General features: G+C 41.0%; 1 pseudogene; it reads left to right on the top strand.

Moving 5' to 3' along the window:
• Positions 1-68: 68 nt before the first annotated feature.
• The window catches only part of LOC119521212, a 51451-nt pseudogene continuing 29615 nt past the window's right edge, over positions 69-21904 (top strand).

The following is a 21904-nucleotide window of genomic DNA, read 5'->3' as shown; positions in this document are numbered from 1 at the left end:
TTGCAACTCCATGGTTAGCAAATCTCAAGGACCCAGAACATTCCCTGGTATGTGGTAAACAGTCAATAATGACTTTTGTTGTTATTGTTTATGGAGAGAGGGTATTTCTCAATGTAGAGGAAAGAAGCCACTTTAGGTTGAAGGAGGATAAGAAGGGCCTCTTTGAGAAGAAAACATTTGAGCTAAAACTTGACCTGAACGACAAGAAGGAGCCAACCGTGCAAAGACCTTGGTCAGAGGTTGGCAAAGCTTACCTGTAAAAAGCTGGATAGTAAACATTTTAGGCTTCACCAGACACATATGAGCTCTGTCACTTCTTTGTTGTTGTTGTTTACAACCCTTTACAAATGTAAAAAAAAAATTCTTAACTCATGGGCTGTACAAAAAACAGGCCACGGGCCATAGTTTCTGACCCCTGATCTGCAGGGTAAGCACCCCAGGTGAAAGGTCCAAAGGTGGTATGAGCTTAGACTGTTTAACAGATAAAAAGATGCCCAGCATGGCTAGACCACAGTGACCAGGACTGAGGTGGACAGAGGCAGGAGAGAAATCCAAAAAGGTAGGAGGCTCCAGACATATGCAAGCCACATTAAGGAATTTTAATTTGATGTTTAACGCAATAGGAAGCCGTTGGAGGATTTTAAGTGAGGAGATTAGATGGTGCAATTTATGTTTTGCAAAGATCACTCCGGCAGCCATTTGGAGAATGGCGTATGGTAAGAAGAGGAGGGGCAGTGAGGCCAGGTAAGGGACATAGAGGAAGTACGTGAGAGAAGAAGGTAGCCAAGGTGATGAAGAGATGTGATCAGGCTTGGGACACAGATATCACCATTCTGCTTCTTTTCATTGAACAGGAATTGTTTCCTGTGCTATCTAATATCCTTTTCCACATTCTTTTCAAAGACTGCAGAATACCCTTTTGTACAATAATTTGTTTCAGTTATGTATAAAATGTAGGCTTTGAGGTTGTTGCCAATTATTTGATATTAGGAATAATCCTCTTGAAGTGTTTAATTTGCCAAATCTATAGGCCTCACCAAGATGCTCTCCATGCAATGGTCTGTCGTGGTCTCTGGCTCCCACGGCGTCTTCCTTGCTGGAAGAGTCAGGAAAACAAGTAGACAACTATGCCTTGTCCTGGTGGCATCTCCAGGGCCCTGGGGCCTCTTCCACAGCTCTCAGCAGCACCACCTGCTCTGTCAGTGTCCCCTTGCCCGTCAGTACCTTCTTCCTTCCCTCCTTACCCTGCTCCAACCCTTCTTGCCTTTTGTTGCCATCTGTTTTTTCTTAGAACAGCTCCTTTGGATCTTCTCTCCTCCCAAGTTCTTATCTCTCACAATCAGCTTCATTTCAGTTCCTAGGGGTCCATTTTCTCCTCAAATTTGGAGTAAGGACAGACTTCAGAACAGGCAGCTTGGGCAGACCTGAGAGCTCGCAATGTGTCCCTGCTCCTTGGGAACGGCTTACTCTCCATTCCTCCTACTGGTCCTCCTCTGTGACTGCTTCTTCCTGTCATGTGGTCCTGTCCCACCCCACTACACCCCGTTATTAGCTCTATCTCCCACCATTCTTTCTCCTTCCCCAGTGACCGGTCCTCCTCTGTGATAGGCTTTCCCTTGTAATATGGCCTTCTCCCTGCCATGTTGCCCTTCTCCATGATGTGCCCTCCCCAGAGAATGGCCTGTTGGAAACTGAGAACTCTGGGGGGGGAGGATAACCTTCTGCATCAGCTAGGATCCCATGATCATCAGTTCTAGAAGTCACACAACTGAGAACAGGCAGCAGGATAGAAACCCCAGCTTGAATTCTCCTTCCCCTCCTAGGGCCAGAGAGGGCTCTGCTCCCTTTCGAAAGCTCATCAGTCCTTCCAATCTGAAACACAGAAGGGAAACCCTCCTCCAGTGGCAGCAATAGGAAGGAAGAAGAAAATGGCAGCAATAGGAGAAAGGAAGAAATCCCAGGGGCAGGAGGAAGAGGAGTGATACTGATTCTTTCTCTCTCACACTCTCCTCTTTCAGCTTATTGTTTTTAACCTTATGACACTTCTCCCCCATTTAAACTAATTTTTTTTCACTGCCCTTAATACAGAACACTGGTCTGGGTGGAGCTGGATGAACTGAAGAGAATTGAGGGGAGGCAAGAGAGGTAGACATCTTAAGGGTCTATGAGAAGAGAAGGTGAGTTCTTGGCCCTCTGGGGGAGCACTGAATGGTGGGGAAAACAGAAATTCCAGAAAGGCTGGGGAATCATAGCTCAGAGAGAACCTATGCTAATTTCTAGGTGAAGCATTGTGACATGATCAAAACTGCAGGGTTCCTACCTACTCCTCTGGTAAGGAATTTCATCAAAACCTAGTAGTTTTGTTGGAGCAAACATAGTAGTCCCTCACAGCCTGGGACTGTGCAGATACTAATCCCACACAGCCCAGGAAGCTGCAGACCCATTCATCCCTCACAGCCCAGGATGGTATAGACACATTACTTTCTCATAGCCCAAGACTGGGCAGCCACTGTAGCCTCTCATACTCAAGGATTGGGGAGAAAACATTGTCCCTACAGCCCAAGATTGAGGAGTATTTGTAGCTCCTCATAGCCCTGGATTCAGCAGAAACTTCAGTCTCTCAAGCTCTGGACTGAATTGACAGAGAATTTCCTACAGCCTAGGTCAGTGCAGACATGTGTGTCCCTCACAGCACAGAATTATGTAGACCCATATTCTGTCACAGTTTAGGACTGGACAAATACCGTAGTCTCTCACACCCCTGAACTGGGCAGAAACTGTAGTGCCTCACAGCCCGGGACTGAGTGGATACTTGTAGTCTCACATAGCCCAGGACAGTGAAGACATATTCATGCCTCATAGCCCAGGACATGGTAGACCCTCAAGACCCAGAAGTGAGCAGTCACTGACATCCCTCACCGCCCAAGGTGGTACAGACATATTAGTCCACCATAGGTCAGGACTTCTCAGCTCCATATTTGGCATACATTGTATTCCCTACAGCCCAGGACTGGGTGGACTGTAGTCCTGTCATGTGGCTCATTCCACTTCCCTGTGATTGGTTGGCTCTCACAGCTAAAGACTAGGCAGGCCCTGTAATTACTCACAGCCCAGGACTGGGCAGATTCCTTAATTACTTACAATCAGGAACTGCAGAAGCTGCATCCCTTCAAGGCCAGCACCCACTGTAGTCTGTCACAACTTATGACTGGGAAAATACTTCATTTTCTCACATCTCAAAGACTTGGGCCTAGACAGATGAGAAAGTGACAAAAAGAGGCCTTGTTTCAGAACTCTGAGTTTTCAAGGGTGTATGAAAAATTGCAGAAGACCAATAAGAACCACTTAGCTCAGCAGATGTCAGCATGGATGGAGACTGCCAAGGATAAGACTCTCCTTCCCATAACTGCTTAAATATCATATGAGCCTTCCATAATTTAAATACTACTCTGGGAGAAAAAAATTTATGGATTAAATTTTTCTGGAATAAACTATGATGATAATCTCCACAAAAATTGTTATAGAAAAATAGATCTATTTTTCATGCATACCTGAATGTTAAGGAATTAAAATCACCCACTTTCCACATATTACTAGTTCCCATAATCCTTTTGCATTCATGTTAGAAGATCACCTTGGGAACACAGGGGAAGACTGCCCTAAATGTGCCTGTTTGCCACCCTTTCAAAGAGCTACCCCAATTACCAGGGAAGCCTGGACCTTTAGTTCCTCAGCACTCTAAGAAAAACTTTTCTTGGAAATCAATATCTTTGTCCCCCACCCCAGCCTCCTTAAGTCTTCACTCAGGCAGCGTGGGTTACATGTGATACAAGAGCTTGATTTCCCCCCAAAAAATGTTCCTAACAGCCTGTTTCCACAGGAAATCCAGTGCTTATTTCTGCCTTTGCGAAGAGAGTCCTTCATGCTGAGTGCAGTTCTCATTTCTTCTTTCTTCTCTGTGTTTAAATAGGGATAGTGGATACATGTTCTATGAAACAGGAGTAGGTCCAGGAAAATCAATTAGCAGAGTTATCAACAATAATCATGATCACTACCATTACTAAGCTCTTATTACATGCCAGGTACCAAATAAATACCTCCCACATAACTTTCATCTTAACACAAGACAGGTATTATTATCATTTTCATTTTTCAAATGAGTAACAGAAACGAAGAGAAGTTAAGTGATTTGCCCAGTCACAGACCTGCTAAGTTCAAGACCAGGATTTGAAAGCAGGTTTTTGTGATTATGTAGATCGTGGGCTAAGCCTCTTGGCTGCAGCCAGGAATCCCTCCCGCCTCAACAACTTCAGGGAGTCCCCAGGAGTCAATATCCAAGGCCCAGAGTGAGTCACTGGGGTGGCGGGGGTGGGGTGGGGGGGGAGTTGAGGGTTATGAGCAGGCTGGGAAGGAACCCTGTGAATGATTTGCATGCCTTCCTTCCCACAAGTGGGTAATTTGGTCTCCTTTCTTGTTTTGTTTTCTGCTTTTGTTTTTTTTCTTTTGTTTTTTTTTTTTTCTTGTTTTTAATTTGAAATAACACCATCCACTTGGCAAACCCTGCAGGGAGAACGGTTTTATTGCATTTTCTAAATATAATGTGAAAAAGTTGCTGACCCAGAGCTCTATAGCAGGAACAAATTGTGCAAGTTTTTTTAAGAAGAGGATAGATGGCCATCTGGGATTGCAGAGATCAGGTTTTCCAGAATTGGGCTTCTGTGGGGAAGTTAATGCCCCATTTTTGTTCTGTTCTTGATATGATCATCATGACAGAGGGAGAATGAACACTTTTCATGAACTGTGTTTGAACTTCATGATGCTATTTGCAAGGAGAACCTTTGAGCCCTGAATCAAGTCACACTTCCACTAGGAAGTGTTTACTGAATCTCAGCTGCTGGAGGTCACTCATTTTGCACTGAGGGGCTTCGGTATCTGCTGTCTTAGACCATCTTTGTCATCTAAATCTGTTTCTCCAGGTTGTTTTCTGGAAGACAAGAGCTAGGTTTCTCTGCCTTTTACCCACAGCTGGTAGTTGTTGGCATGTGGTCACTTGTCAGTAGTCACTTCTTTGATAATGCTTGTCTGAGTTCCAAAGGTTTACTCTTTAAATGGGAACAAACTATATGCATACCCTTTAACATTGTTGGGAGGATTAAAAATAATGTATGTAAAGCATTCTCACATTTCCTGGTATGTAGCAGTCAATTAATTAATGATGACTGTTATATACATTTCGGAAATAAATAGTTGCAAATGGAATTTAAGAACTTGTTTCACTTCAGGGAGTGGGATTAAGTCTCCTGGAACTCTATGGAGGTTGGTCATCTGTATCATCATTTAACTTTCTTATCGATCCTAACTCACCAGATAATGAGAACTTCTGGTGATGCTGCCCTAGAAGATGTAAATAAAATTAAAGCAAAGCAAAACAAAACAAACACTTCAAACAGTAGAGAAGTGAAAGCTAGGAGCAAGAAGGTGGAAACATGCTGTAAATGCAGGAGATATTTTAAGTACTAAGATTGTCTCTGCACCCAGGAGAGAGGAGGAATTATCTGGATCCTAATGGCTTTCTAAGAAACAGTAAAAGCAATGAGGGAGGACTACAGGGGAAGAATCATGGATCTGGGCAAGTCACGTCTGTCAGGAAACATGGAGATCTCTGGTAGTTGAACCCTCTCACTGTGCTTGTGAGGCAAGAGGGGATCAAATAGGTGGAGGGATTTTCCCTAGAGAAGTCAGGGCCCAAACTGGCCACAGATCCCACAGGAAGTAAACAGCAGGTCTTGTATATCGTGTTTTGTTGTCTTCCAGGATACATTCAAACCCTTCTGGGGAAATTACCACCCCCCATACCCACATTCAATCCTAGGCCCACTTAAACTCCATGACCCTCTGATTTCAAGGTCAGGGCATACAATTGACCTGGCCCAATCAGAATGGTACCCAGGGAGAGTGTAAGAGCAATCGGGAATAAATATTTCTTTCCCATTGGATTCAATGCTGAGAGGATGCAAGTGTGAAGTATTCAGAAGTCTTTTAAAGAAAAGATGAAGCCTGAGAATAAAACATCAGGGAGGAAAGAAGAGCCAAAAGATAGAGACTGGGTTCCAGTGACATATATTTGGGGAATCCAGGTTAAATCACACTTGGAGATAATCTACCTGTCAGATTTTTCAGTTATGTGAGGCAATAAATTCCCTCTATTCTTGGCTGTTTGGGGTGAGTTTTCTTTCACTTGCAACACTAAGAGTTCTGAGACACCAGGTAAGGGGGATACAGTTGGTTGGTTCACTCAACATCTGTCCCAATCTGATCCAAGTGGGCCGTCCTTTACTGCAGAAAGTGGGAAAAGCTAAAAGCTTCAATTCCACGATGCATTGCAGCAAGGGGTCTATATGTGATTAAGGTTCTATCTATCAGATGCATTTGTGTGGGACTTGATTTGCAACCAAATTAAACGGAGAAAGAGATATCAATTTTGCTGATGTAGATACAGCAGCAAGTATAGAAATACTTCTTGATCCCTGTATCACTGCCAAGCTGATGGGACCTGGAGTTAGTTGTTAAGGACAGAGGCCTTCTGATTTCCCCTCTCTCTGATTGTAGAAAAAGTAGCAAGAAATTCCCTTGGAAGACCAGTTCTGTGGAAATGATCTGGGTTTCAGTCCTATAGAACCTGCTCCTCCAGGCCTTCCAGTAATTTTGTAAGAACCAAATTCCCATATTACTCCTTTTTCTGCTTGAAATAGCTACAATGGTTTCTATTTCTTGCAACTGAACCATGACTGATAAACCAGAAATCTTGCCTCCAGATATGGTGATTGCTTTCCATGGTCAGGCAGCATCATACTGATCTCTATCTGACCTGCACTGACCAAGGACCATCTCTGTATAGAGCATCTTAGTACGTAGATGCCACTTCCTACCACATGAACTCTCAGAAGTATGGATTAGCCCGACTCCTAGTTGACCCAGATTAGGGGTAAAGAAAGGAGATAGGAAGTATGGAGGATGGTGCAACAGGAATAAAAGGGCTGAACTGGAGGGGAAAGCATGAGTGTGGTGAGCATTAAATACTTTTACCAGAGATGTCTTCCTTAGGGTTTTGGGAAGAGACAACAGTTGGGCACTTCTGTGAAGATATCTTAAAGGTAGATTTAACCAAGGGTCTTTGATTATGATATAGCCCATTCCCACTCCAGGGAAAGGAGCTGTCAGGGTTGGATTATTGGTTGCATCTCAAAAGTCATGACTTGGGATCACTGGTATAAAATCAATGACTATATGATTTCACACTAAGCAATTTTGGCCACCTGTCCCGATATCACATCGGTTATGGGCACAATTCAAGGCTTGCCCACATTTCTGCATCTTAAATCTCAGATACATGGGCTATTACCAGAGACCAATGATAGAGCATTGGGTTTTCAATGTGTAGTTGGGCCCCAATATTTAGCACATTTACATTTGAGTTCAAGCCCCAAATAAGATCCCCTAAATATAAAGATACTACAGATTCACTGAATCAACACTCTATAATTCCCTGCTAGAATGCCTTCCTATACTCTATATAACCTTTCCCAAAGTGACATCCTTGGACCAACAGCATCAGCGTTACCCCAGAACTTCTTTAAAATGCAAATTTTCAAGTTCCACCTACAAAATCTAAAACTCTGAGGTGGGCCCACCAGTCTGTTTTGGCAAGCTCTCCAGGTGAATCCAATGCTCACTAAAGTCTGAGTATCACCGCTTTAAAGACAAGAAACCTAAAAGTATATTTACTGGTGAGTTCCTTCCTGCCTTTTAAGATTCCATGTGTGTATCAGCCCGGCAGCACTTAGTCTCACATGGAACCCTAGCTGCTACAGTGTCTGGGGAATGTTGTTTTTCACCTTTTAACTCTAGAGTTCAGGTAGGAGTACAGGTAGGGGTACAAGAAGTAGGTTATTGGGGTTATTGGGGGATCTAGGTTTCCCTGTCATGACCTGCCATGGCCTCCCAGCCTCCAGTCTCTCCATTGCCCATGCAGCAACAGCTTGAGTAAGTACAAAACTTTCTCATACGGTTATAGTGGTATTTACATGGAAACAAATTGTGTAACACATCAGACCAAAGACATGCAGCCACATGACTGTCACTCTCTTGGTCTCTGTGTATACATATATGCATGTATGCATATCGGTCTCTGCTCACAGTGTCACCTCTGTCTGTCATGACTCTGTCTCTAAGTCTGAAGGACTTTTCCTCAGCTTTCACATTTGAACTCAAGCATCACTTTGCCTATTCATCTGGAACACATTCTGATCTGCTATCCTGGTAATAAGCCATACTTGAGCTTCTACCCTGTCCTGAGCAGACATATCCTTAGCACTCCTTTTTTGCATGTCTGAAATAACTATTGCTGTCGCTAGTCTAGAATCTATTTGCCCTTCTGTTCATGGTATACTGATTTTATTTAGGGAAATCTTGCATACCCTGATCTCAGGACATGTCATTTGGATGGAATTGACCAATAGCAAATCCCTCAGGCCTGGCCAATCATAATCCACTTCATAGCTACAGTGATTTATTCATAGGTGGGAATGTGATATTACTGGTCCAAAGAGGGCTGGTTCCAGACTTTTTCTTAAAATATTTGGAAACTGGCTCATTTGTGAGGGGATGGCTAAGTTGGTGGGATAGTGAGAAATCCTGCCTTAGAACAAAGCCAACTTTGAGAGAAGCAGAGGGGAGTAATGGAGACACATTCCCAGCACTATTTGAACATTCAAATCTGTCTATGTCTACAATCAGACCCTGTGAGTTTGAAGCTAAGTACCAACCAAAATCTTATTTTTTTGTATTTGTTTTGTTTAATTTTTGCCCTATATAATTATGAATTTGATTTCCACCACTTGGAAAAGAAAGAGTGCCTGGTAATATTACTTTTGTGCCCCCATTAATTAGGGGCCTTGCTCACACATGCCTCATCAGTGCCAGGTTCCTACAGAATGCTTGATTCATGGTAGGCCCCCAAGAAATGTTGAATTCCTGGATGAACGTCTGCATAGTCAAAGGGGCAGAATTCCTTTCTTCAGTGCACCTGTCCTTAAGCTCTTCCTTCTCAGCCTATCAGAATGCAGTTATTGGGCATCTCCTGTGTACCAAGTATCTCTCCACTGTTCAGTTTGCCTTGCTGAGGCTCTCTTTCCCTGACTGCTCCAGCCCCGCAATACCTGTGTGATCTCCTAAGGGAAGGGGCAGAAACCTCTGTAACCTGCAGGCTGGGAAAGGCCCCTCTGTGACTCCTTTGGCCTAAGGTTGTTTAGCTCAGATGGCCAAGCCATGCTGCTGTCTGCTGACCATGCCCTAGAATGGAGAGCAAACACTTTTGCCCAAATGTCCTTCTGAAACTCATTCTGTATGCCCACAACATGAAATAATTCTCTCTTATAAATGAGATTAACCAGCCTGCCATCCAAAGGATATTTTGTGTGTCAGATGGCCAAGTTACTAGCGGCCAACCTATTGGGGGATACCTGGGGGGGGGGAACTCTCCACAGAAAATGGCTTCTCTCCATTAACTCTATTTTGGATTATGATTCTCCTTATGCCCAGAAAACTTTGGCTCAAGCTTTCAGGCAGCTGCATGATTGCAGTTGGGGATAAGAGGTTCACTCTGGAATGGACTCCTGGGGGCTCCCTAATGGAGGGAGAGCTATTTCTGCCTGAGGAAAGCTGCCCTGTCCACAGACTGGGTGGGGGCTCATTTTCCTGCTGCTTCTACAGGAAATTTGGAAGCCCTCCTAGCAGTCACTTGCCCAATAGCTCCCACATTAAGTCCTTGGCTAACCCTTTAACATCATATAGCCTTGGCATCTGGGCAGTGACTTCTCTCTACACTGCCCACTCTGTGTCTTTACATGGGGAAGGAATGGAATGAAGAGGACAACAGAGTGAGAATGTGGAGGTGGGGCATGAGTAAGAGGAAAGAGCATTGGTGATTTTCTGGACCCTTTCCAAAACCATAAATAAAATTGCTGATCTCCAATGCCTTTCTTTGAAAACAGCTCTCAGATCTACTGGATTAAAAAGGACCTGGGGGTTCAGAAAAGGAGTTCCTTTTCTTTCCGTTTCCCTATGACATGCTTATATCCCCAGCAGCAAGGGCAAGTTCTGGTATCAGGAAGAGCTCAGAGAAAATTCTGGTTCAACCCTCTCTTTTTACATATTAGTACCCAGGTCTTGAGGGATTAAGAGAAGTGCTAAAGGAAATGCAAAAATATTAGAGCTGTTAAAATAAAAACCTAAACAAAATTTGGTTACATCTCAGAGAGTTTTATTAAGTCAGTTCATGAATTAGGGAGATTCCAATTGCCACAAGGTAGAGAGGAATTCCACTGAAAAAAGAAAACAACTTGCATTTTTTTTTACATTTTTTATTGTGAAATATATATACAGAAAAGTGATAACTTTCAAAGTATAATTTAACAAGTAGCTTTAGAGCAAATTTCAGAGTGTTATGAGTTACATTTCCACCATTTCAGTTATTTCCTTCTAGCTGTTCTAATACCCTAGAAACCATATATATATATATATATATATATATATATATATATATATATATACACACATATACACATACACACACACACATTTATATAAAGATTCATAATCTTTTGTTAAATCCTATCTCATCTGATGCTACCCCTCCCTCTTATTTGATCACTGTCTCTATCTTCAGGGATACCTTTGCAGTTATCACCATGAATTGTTCATATTGAAACAAACTGACATTATGGGAATGGGGATGCTGTTACCTCTGGGTTTTGGAACTTATCTGGCATAGGAACACTCTGGAGGATTTAAGTTTCTGAAAAATAAACTTAGTGAGTGAAACTTTTATAAAGGCTCAAATAGGGACCTGGGTATTCTTTAGTATTTTCATGCCTACTGTTTATTTGGGATTGTCAAAATGTGGCCATTTGGAATATCTAGCTGAAGCTTGCATAAGGATAGCCTCTAGACTCTATTTGTAATCTCTAAGCCACTGAAACCTTACTTATTACCTTTCTTTCCCCCCTTTTGGTCAAGAAGGCATTCTCAATCCCTTGATGCCAGGGCCAGGGTCATTCCTGGGATTGGGTTCCACACTGCCAGGGAGACTCATTTACCTGGGAGTCATGTCCCACATAGTGGGGAAGTTAATGAATTTATTTGCAGAGTTGGGCTTAGAGAGAGAAAGGCCGCATCTGAGCAACAAAAGAGGCCCCCTGGAGGTGCCTATTAGACATAATTGTAGGTAGGCTTAGCCTCCCTTTTACAGCCATAAGTTTCACAGGAGTACGCCTCAAGATCAAGGACTTGACTTATTAAGTAGGGGGTTCCTAATTCACATAGCATATATTCTGTCCAAGATAAACATTCAGTATTTCACATTATCTTCACTTAGTTGTACAATCATCATCACTCTCAATTTTAAACAATTATCATAACTCAAAACACACCAAAGTTATCAGTCCCTAATTATTTTATCACTAATATGTGTGGTACTAGTAAGGTAGTCCTATTAAATATAGTTCATAGTATGCAATAGGTAGTTTTTCCCATATGCAACTCTGTTGTTAACACTTTGCACCAATGTCATACCTTAGAAGTAGATCATGCAAGCACTTATTTATATTTGTAGTGCTAATCTATGGGATACAGGCCTTTGAACAACCCATTTCAATCATGTTTGCCTTCAATGTAGCACTGATGCTTATAATCCCATTAATGAACTATTATCACCCCTGTCCACTCCCAAACCTTTAAGTTCAATCTTGTTAACAGGTCTGTACATATTAATTATTCCCCCTTCTCTATTGTCTGTCTCCCTCTAGGTTCCCTATATTCTATATTATAAGGCACTGATTTTACATTATTCAGGGAGATCATATTAGGATAACATACAGTATCACTCCTTTTGTGTCTGACATTTCATTCAGCATTATTTCTTCAAGGTTCATCCATGTTGTCACATGTTTTAGGACCTCGTTCTTACTGCTGCATAGTATCCTATCATATGTATATACCACATTTTGTTTATTCACTCTTGTGCTGAAGGACATTTGGATTGTTTCCATCTCTTGGCAATTGTGAGCAATGCTCTATGAACCATCGGTGTGCAAATGTCTGTTCATGTCCCTGCTTTCAGATCTTCTGGGTATATACCAAGAAGTGGAATCTGTGGATTGTAGTATAACTCGATATCTAGTTTTCCAAGGAACGGCCAAACTATCTGCCACAGCAGCTGTAACATTATACATTCCCACCAGCAATGAATAAGAGTTCCAATTTCTCCACATCCTCTCCAGCATTTGTCATTTCCTGTTTGTTTCATGGCAGCCATTCTTATTGGTGTGACATGGTTTCACATAGTGGTTTTGATTTGTATTTCCGTGAGAGCTGGTGAAGCGAACATTTCTTCATGTGTTTTTTAGTCATTTGTATTTCCTTTTTGGAAAAATGTCTTTTCATATCTTTTGCCCATTTTATAATTGGGCTGTTTGTATTATTGTCAATGAGTTGTAGGATTGTTTTATATAAGCTGGATATCAGTCTCTTATCAGATATATGCCTTCCAAGTAATTTCTCCCATTGAGTTGGCTGCCTCTTTACCTTTTTGAAACAGAAAGCTTTTGATTTTGAGGAGTTCCCATTTATCTATTTTTGCTTTTGTTGCCTGTGCTTTGGGTGTAAGGTCTACGAAGCTATCTCCTAATACTAGGTCATGAAGATGTTTCCCTACAATATGTTCAAGGGATTTTATGGTACTGTCTCTTATATTGAGGTCTTTGAGTCACATTGAGTTAATTTTTGTATAGGGTGTAAAGCAGGGGGTCCTCTTTCATTCTTTTGGATATGGATACCCAGTTCTCCCAGCCCCATTTGTTGAAGAGACTATTTGGTCCCAGTTCAGTGGATTTGGGGGGCCTTATCAAAAACCAAGTGACCACAGATCTGGGGATCTTTTTCCAAACTATCAACTCAGTTCCATTAATCAATATGTACCAAAACAGCTGGTACCATGCTGTTTTGACCACTGTGGTTTTATAGTAGGAATTAAAGTCAGGAAGTCTAATCCTCTCTCTTCATTTTTTTTTTTTAGAATGTTTTTTTTGGAAATTTGAGGCCACTTTCTCTTCCAAATAATTTTGAGAACTAGATTTTCCAGTCTGCAAAGTAGGTTGTTGGAATTTTGTTTGGAATTGCATTGAATCTGTTAATCAGTTTGGGTAGAATTGACATCTTAACGATGTTTAGCCTTCCTATCCATGAACATGGAAAAAGTTTCCACCTATTTAGGTCCTCTTTGATTTCTTTTAGTAAAATTTTGTAATTTTCTGTGTAGAGTTCTTTTACCTCTGTGGTTAGGTTTATTACCAGGTACTTGACTCTTTTAGTTGCTATTGTGAATGGAAGTTTTGTCTTGCTTGCCTCTTCAGTTAGGTCATTAATAGTGTATAGGAACATTACTGACTTTTGCACATTAGTCTTGTATCCTGACACTTTGTTGAATTTGTTTATTAGCTCCAGTAGCTGTATTGTTGGTTTCTCAAGATTTTCCAAATATAACATCATATCATCTGCAAATAATGACAGTTTTACTTCTTCTTTTCCCATTTGGATGCCTTTTATCTCTATGTCTTGCTGAATTGCTCTGGCTAGAACTTCTAGCACAATGTTGAATAATAGTGTGACCGTGGGCATCCTTGTCTCATTCCCAATATTAGCAGAAGGTTTTAACTCTCTCATCATTGAGTATTATGCTGGCTGTGGATTTTTCATTTATGCTCTTTATCATATTGTGGAAGTTTTCCTTCAATTCCTACCTTTTGAAATGTTTTTATCAAAAAAGGGTGCTGAATTTGGTTGAATGCTTTTTCAGCATCTATCAAGAAGATCATTTCATTTTTCCTTTTCAATTTGTTAATGTGTTGTAATACATTGATTGATTTTCTTATGTTGAACCACCCTTGCATACCTGGAATGAACCCCTCTTGGTTATGGTATATAATTCTTTTAACATGCCTTTGGATTTGACTTGCAAGTATTTTGTTGAGAATTTTTGCATCTATATTCATTAGGGAGATTGGCCTATATTTTTCCTTTCTTTTAGTATCTTTATCTGGTTTTTGTATTAGAGTGATGTTAGCTTCATAAAAAGAGTTAGGTAGTGTTCCTCTTTCTCCAATTTTTTGAAAGACTTTGAGCAGGAATGATGTCAGTTCTCTTCAGAAAGTTTGGTAAAATTCCCCTGTGAAGACATCTGGCCCTTGGCTTTTCTTTGTAGGAAGATTTTTGATGACTTATTGGATCTCTTTACTTGTGATTCATTTGTTGTGGTCTTCTATTTCTTCTCTGGTCAGTCTACGTTGCTCATGTGTTTCCAGGAAATTGTCCATTTCCTCTATGCTGTCTAGTTTGTTGGTGTGCAGTTGTTCATAGTAGCTTCTTACATTTTGTTTTTAGTTTCTTTGGGATCCATATTAATGAGCCCCCTCTCATTTCTGATTTTGTTTATTTGTGTCTTCTCTCTTTTTGACTTTGTCAGTGTAGCTAAGGGTTTATCAATCTTGTTGATCTTTCAAAGAATCAACTTTTGGTTTTATTTATTCTCTCTATTGTTTTTTTGTTCTCCAGATTATTTATTTGTGCTTTAATCTTTGTTATTTCTTTTCTTCTACTTGCTTTAGGGTTAGTTTGCTGTTCATTCTCTAGCTTCTTTAGTTGTTCAGTTATGTCTTTGGATTTAGCTTATTCTTAATTTTTAAAGTATGCATTTGGAGCTATAAATTTCCCTCTCAGCACTGCCTATGCTTCATTCCATAGGTTTTGATATGCTGTGGTGTCATTTTCATTCATCTCTAGATATTTACTGATTTCTCTAACAATTTCTTCTTTGACCCATTGATTGTTTAGGAGTGTGCTGTTTATCCTCCATATATTTGTGAAAGTTCTAGTTCTTTTGTGGTTATTGGTTTCTAGGCACATTCCATTATGGTCAGAGAATGTGCTTTGAATAATTTCAATCTTTTTAAATTTATTTGTACTTGTTTTGAGCCCCGGGATATGATCTATCCTGGAGAACATTTCTTAAGCACTCGAGAAGATTGTATGTCCTGGCAATTTGGGATATAATAATCTATATATGTCTGTTAAGTCTAATTCATTTATCACATTGTTCAGGTTCTCAATTCCTTATTAGTCCTCTGTCTAGCTGTTCTATCTATAGAAGAGGGTGGTGTATTGAAGTCTCCTGCTATTATTGTACAAACTTTTATTGCTCCCTTTAGTTTTCCCAATGTTTGTCTCATGTACTTTGGAGTTCCTTGATTGGGTACTGTGCCACTTTGGATGTATTATGTCCCCCCAAACACCATGTTCTTTAATGCAATCTTGTGGGAGCAGATGTATTAGTGTTGATTAGGTTGGAGTCTTTGGATTAGCTTGTTTCCATGGAGATGTGACCCACCCAACTGTGGGTAATATCTTTTATTAGATTATTCCCAAGGAGGTGTGGCCCCACCCATTCAGCCTGGGTCTTGATTAGTTTACCTGAGAGCTATAAGAGCTCAGACAGGAGCTCAGCACTGTGGCTAAGAGAGAGATTTTGGAGAATGCCATATTGAAATACAACCTGGGAGCAAAGGAAGAAGATGCCAGCCATGTGCCTTCCCAGACAACAGAGGTGTTCCAGACACCATTGGCCATTCTTCTGTGAAGAATGTTGATGCCTTAGCTTGGACACTTATATGGCCTTTGACTAAATTTGTAACCAAATAAACCCCCCTTATAAAAGCCAATCCATTTCTGATATTTTGTATAATGGCAGCATTAGCAAACTGGAACAGGTACATAAACATTTATGATTGTTATTTCTTCTTGGTGAATTTCCCCTTTTATTAAAATATAGTGTCCTTCTTTGTCTTTTATGACGTCTTTGCATTTAAAGCCTATTTTGTCTGATATTAGTATAGTATAGTTACCCCTGCTTTATTTGGCTACAGCTTGCATGGAATATTTTTTCGGAATTTTTTTTCAATCCTTTCACTTTCATTCTCTTTGTGTCACTGGGTCTAAGTGGAGTTTCTTATAAACAGCATATCAACGGATAATAATTTTTAATCCATCTGCTAGTCTGTATCTTTTAAATGGGGAGTTTAATCCATTCACATTCCAAGTTATTACTGGGTAGGTAGTTCTTGAATCAACCATCTTATCAATTGGTTTTTATTTGTCAGAACTATTTTTTCCCCTCACTCTCTTTTTTTTCCTTTAACTTACCCTTATGAATACTCTTGAGTTCTGCACCCTTCTCCAGACCTCTTTCTCCTTTCTTTTTTCTCATCCAGTAGAACTATCTTTAGCATTTCTTGCAGGGCAGGTCTCCCATGAACAAATTCTCTCAGCATTTGTTTGTGAAAATTTTAAACTCTCCCTCACTTTGGAAGGAGAGCTTTGCTCCATAAAGAATTCTTGGCTGGCAGTTTTTCTCTTTCAGAATCTTAAATATGTCGTACCACTGCCTTCTCACCTCCAGGGTGCCCACTGAGTAGTCAGTACTTAGTCTTATGTTGTTTCCCTTGTTATGTAGTGTGTTTCTCTCTTGCTGCTTTCAGAACTTTCTCCTTCTCTTCAGCACTACACAATCTGATTAGCATATATCACAGAGTGGGTCTATTTGGATTTATTCTATTTGGAGTTCATTGGGCATCTTTGATTTGCATATATATGTCTTTTATAATGGTGGGGATATTTTCCCCAAGTATGTCCTCAAATACCCTTTGTAGCCCTTTACTTGTCTCTTCTCCTTCATATAATTCATCACTTCTCTAAGGTCCATTTTAAATTTTTTTATATTGTTCACCATTTGTTCTTTTGTACATTCACATCCAATTTCCCTACCCTCTAGTGCATTCTTTCTTCTGCCTCTTCAAATCTGTTGTGTGTCTCTAGTATGCTTTAAATTCGATCTATAGCATCTTTAATTTCCATAACACCTACTACTTTTTATTTACTCTTTCAAACTCTTCTTTATGCTATTCTAGAAACTTCTTGATTTCCTTTATTGCTTTAGCCAACCCATTGAAGTTGTTTGATTAATTGCTCCAAGTTCTGTGTCTCCTCCAGCTTTTTAATTTGGTCATTTGCCTTGTCCATATCTTCTTGAGTCTTCATGTGCTTTGTGATTTTCTGTTGACTTTGGGGCATTTGCTTATCTTCATAAGGTTATTTTGGGAAATGAAGGGTCATTTGGACATTTATATAGAATTTGCCAGAACCCCAACTTGCTGGAATTCATTTTCCCTGTCTTCCAAGCAGATAGCAATCTTGAGCTACATCTTACCCTCCAGTCAGCTTTTCCCTAACTGCAGCTGTTCTCTGGGTGAGGTACAAATCAGGTGAAAATCCAATCAATGCAGCTGTTCTCTGTGTCCATTGGGGACTGCCAGCCCTGGAGGTGGGAGGTGGACCCCCCCCCCCCATGCAGCTCAGCAGGGAGTTCACTTAATGGCACAGTGGGTCTGGTGGTTCCTGGGTGTCTGAGTGGATCACTCTCAGTCTGTGCAGCTGCATGTCTCACTCTCCAATCAAATGTACCCAGTCCCTGCATACGGTATGCCTGCAAGCCTCTGGGGTGGAGAGGGGCTCCTGATGCTTTTGTGTGGCACCCTTGCTTATCCCTGCCTCTTGCCCATGCACTCCGTGAGCCACCATGGTGGAAGAATAAATATACCGAGTTTCCTGTCTGCGGTCAACACAGGCCTGCTGTTTCCCAAGTTCCCTCATGGGAGCTCCCAGCCATGGGGCTGAGAGGATTATCCTTCCAATTGCTGAGATGGGTGCATGGAAGTGGAAAGCTACTCCGTCCCCTACTCAGTAGCCAGCTCGCAACTGCCAGCTCCTAGCATCAGTTTCGGTTGTGTAAACTCACCCCATCCATTCAGACATAATTTCTCCACTGTTTCATCAAAGTCCCCACTATATATTGTAGAAGTTCTTCTCTTGCCACTTATACCCTTGAACTGCTGTCCTGGACATTTTCTGCCTTTTCTGTAGTTTCTTCATGGAGAAGTTTGCTCTGCCACTTCTATTCCACCATCTTCCAAGAAGTAGAAACTGGCTCTTATAGACAGAAAAAGTGAGTACATTGGGAGAAAATTTTCATTGATTAATGCAGACTACATTTCCTAATATGGTTAGTGCAGGCAGTTGTTTAGCAATGAGGATGTTAGCTGGCTTAAGAATACAGAGTTGATAACAGCTAATTGGCTAATTTAAATTCTGTTTTCTCGGTGAGCAGGCATTCACAGGGAATAGAAACTTAGATTTTGGTTTTGCTGACATGGGACTTTGCACCACCACCACCTTTTGATCTAGCTCTTGGCCAAGGTGAGGGCTGATGAGGGCTGAGATAAAAATTTAAGGCATTAGCACCACTCTCAGTTGCCATCTGCTGGCTGTAGATGGCTCTTGTAGGTGATTAACTCTAGGTTACAGAAGTCAAGTGGTTGGTTGTTTTGTTCTCTTTGTGCTTCTGTTGTTCTAGGTGGATCGGCACCATTTGGTGAAATGGCTGGTTGCAGCCATTTAAAATGTTTAAGAAGATAGAGCACACAAGGGAGACTATTAGGATTACTATGAGAAGTAAAATGCCCAATTGTTGGAATGTGATTTTGAGGCAAGGACCCCAGGACCCAAACCAACTGAAATCAAAGAGAGCAAAAAACAACCCTGAGGAAGGACTTACTTGTCATTCATGTGGCTTGTTTGACTATTTCATGTAACTGTGTGCTGACTTCCCAAGAAGTAGTGATACAAGTACAGCATTTCGTATTGATGACAGCACAAACTCTTTCTTGCTTGGCCAGCAAGTAGTCAAGCAAAACTCTATTATCTAAAAGAACTCTAGCTAAAGAATTTAAAGATTTTTGTTGCACAGCAAGAGCCTTTGCAGTGGCATCATTAATTTCTCCTACTGTTATAGATAAATTTCCAATCATATTTTCATTGTTATTAACTCATAACCATGGCATAAGTGTCTATTGAAAGCAGCCCCTTTGGAATCAGTGACACCCCCAGACAATTTGCATTTGCTCAGAGATGTAAATTAAGCGGGGTAGTCCAGTGTGAAGCTTTGGATTTGTTGTTAATTTCTAAGGGAACAAGAAAGCACCACTGTCCTATGCAGGGAGTGGCCCAACCAAGGAAATTTTATTTCCTCCACATGGGAAAATAAGCTCTGAATGGGTGCAGGCCACCCCTAGAAATGTCAAGCTCTTCTTGGGGACACCTCTGGATATATGAGTGAGTCATTTGCCATTACATTGGGAGCTGTTGCCTCTTGCCAGTTTTCCCAAGGGAATGGGTAAGAAGGGTGTACAGCTTATGGCTGTGTCATTGTCTTTGTCACAAGATACAAATGAAAGCCTTCCTGATGTTTGCGCAAAAGTGAGGCAGGGGAGAGTTGGGCAAGATGGCGGCATAGAGAGGAGTGGAAGCTAAGTAGTCCCCTTGGAACAACTACAAAAAACCAGAAACATCTAGTAAATAATCCAGAATAACTGCGGAGGGACAAACGAGACCATCCACTCATCATACACCAACCCGAATTGGGAGGAATGCCCGAGAACACAGCATAAAATCTGTAAGTAAAACCTGCGGAACCAAGTTGTGAGACCCCCTCCCCCATAGCCCGAACTGCAAAGCCTCATGGTGCCAGAGAGAAGCTCTCTCCCAGCAAGCAAATATAGCTCAGCTGAGCTCCAACTAGGGTTTTAAGTAGCGAGTGTGAACTGCTCACTACAGGTACGCAGCCCCAAAAAACAGACAGAGGCTTTGGGTGACAACTGACCTTGGAGAGCCGGAGGGTCACCTTGGACTGGGTCTGAAGGGGACTATCTGTTTCTTTTTTGGCTCAGTGGAGAAAGCCCCAGTCATTTTCAGTTTCCAGGGCTGTGATTTGGAGAAGGGTGGAGACAGCACAAGCAGAGAGAGAGAGACCATTGAAATGCTAATGACCTCCACCTGGGGGGTCTGTCTTCTCTAGGAGGAAAGGGGGGGCCCTTTCCATTCAGAATCAGACCCCAGAGCCTGGGGGAACAGCCCATACCTCCTCACACCAGTCAAGGATTATAGGCTAACAGGCATCACCTGCTGGGCAGAAAAGCACAGTGACCCGAGGCATCACAGGGTGGAGCAATTTTCTAAGACACACCCGCAGGGAAACCAGATATTGAATATTTCTTCCCTCTGGGACCTGAGCCTGTTCTGGTCTTGGAAAACCTGATTTGGATAACCAGGGAAACCATGCCTAGACAACAGAAAATTACAACCTCCACTAAGAAAAACAAAGTTATGGCCCAGTCAAAGGAGCAAACGTACACTTCAACTGAGATACAGGAATTTAAACAACTAATGCTAAATCAATTCAAAAAGTTTAGAGAAGATATTGCAAAAGAGATACAGGCTGTAAAGGAAACACTGGGCATATATATGGCAGAAATCGAAAGTTCAAAAAAACAACTAGTAGAATCTATGGAAATGAAAGGCGCAACACAAGAGATGAAAGACACAATGGAAACATACAACAGCAGATCTCAAGAGGCAGAAGAAAACACTCAGGAGCTGGAGAACAAAACACCTGAAAGCCTACACGCAAAGGAGCAGATGGAGAAAAGAATGAAAAAATATGAGCAACGTCTCTGGGAACTCAAGGATGAAACAAAGTACAATAATGTACATATCATTGGTGTCCCAGAAGGAGAAGAGAAGGGAAAAGGGACAGAAGCAATGATAAAGGAAATAATGAAAATTTCCCATCTCTTAGGAAAGGCATAAAATTACAGATCGAAGAAGCGCAGTGTACTCCAAACAGAAGAGATATGAATAGGCCTATGCCAAGACACTTAATAATCAGATTATCAAATGTCAAAGATAAAGAGAGAATCCTGAAAGCAGCAAAAGAAAAGCTATCCATTACATACACACTTTAAGATACTGAAATTTAAGATACTGAAAGAGAAAATTTAATTTAAGATACTGAATTTAAGATACTGAAAGAGAAATTTAATTTCTCTTTAAGAGATTTAAGATACTGAAAGAGATTTAAGATACTGAATTTAAGATACTGAAATTTAAGATACTGAATTTAAGATACTGAAATTTAAGATACTGAAAGAGAAAATTTAAGATACTGAAATTTAAGATACTGAAAGAGAAAAACCGCCAACCAAGAATCCTATATCCAGGATTTAAGATACTGAAATTTAAGATACTGAATTTAAGATACTGAAAGATTTAAGATACTGAAAGAGAAAAACCGCCAACCAAGAATCCTATATCCAGCAAAGCTGTCCTTCAAATACGAGGGAGAGCTCAAAATATTTTCTGACAAACAGACAATGAGAGACTTTGTGAACAAGACACCTGCCCTACAGGAAGTACTAAAGGGAGCACTACAAGGTGATAGAAGACAGGAGTGTGGTTTGGAACACAATTTTCGGAGATGGTAGCACAACAATGTAAGTACACTGAACAAAGATAACTATGAATACAGTTGAGAGAGGAAGGTGGGGAGCATGTGAGACACCACAAGAAAGAAGGAAAGATAAAGACTGGCACTGTGTAACTTGGTGAAATCTAGAGTATTTAAGAATTGTGACAAAATGTACAAATATGTTCTTTTACAAGGGAGAACAAGCAAATGTCAACCTTGCAAGGTGTTAAAAATGGGGAGGCATTGGGGGAGGGATGCAATCAGCATAAACTAGAGACTGTAACTAATAGAATCATTGTATTATGCTTCCTTTAATGTAACAAAGGTGATATACCAAGGTGAATGCAGATAAGAGGGGGGGATAGGGGAGGCATGTTA

This window comes from Choloepus didactylus, chromosome 27, assembly GCF_015220235.1.
Source record: "Choloepus didactylus isolate mChoDid1 chromosome 27, mChoDid1.pri, whole genome shotgun sequence".
Taxonomy (NCBI): Eukaryota; Metazoa; Chordata; class Mammalia; order Pilosa; family Megalonychidae; genus Choloepus; species Choloepus didactylus.
The sequence above is the reverse complement of the archived record's forward strand: the minus strand, read 5'-3'. Positions and strand labels throughout refer to the sequence as shown.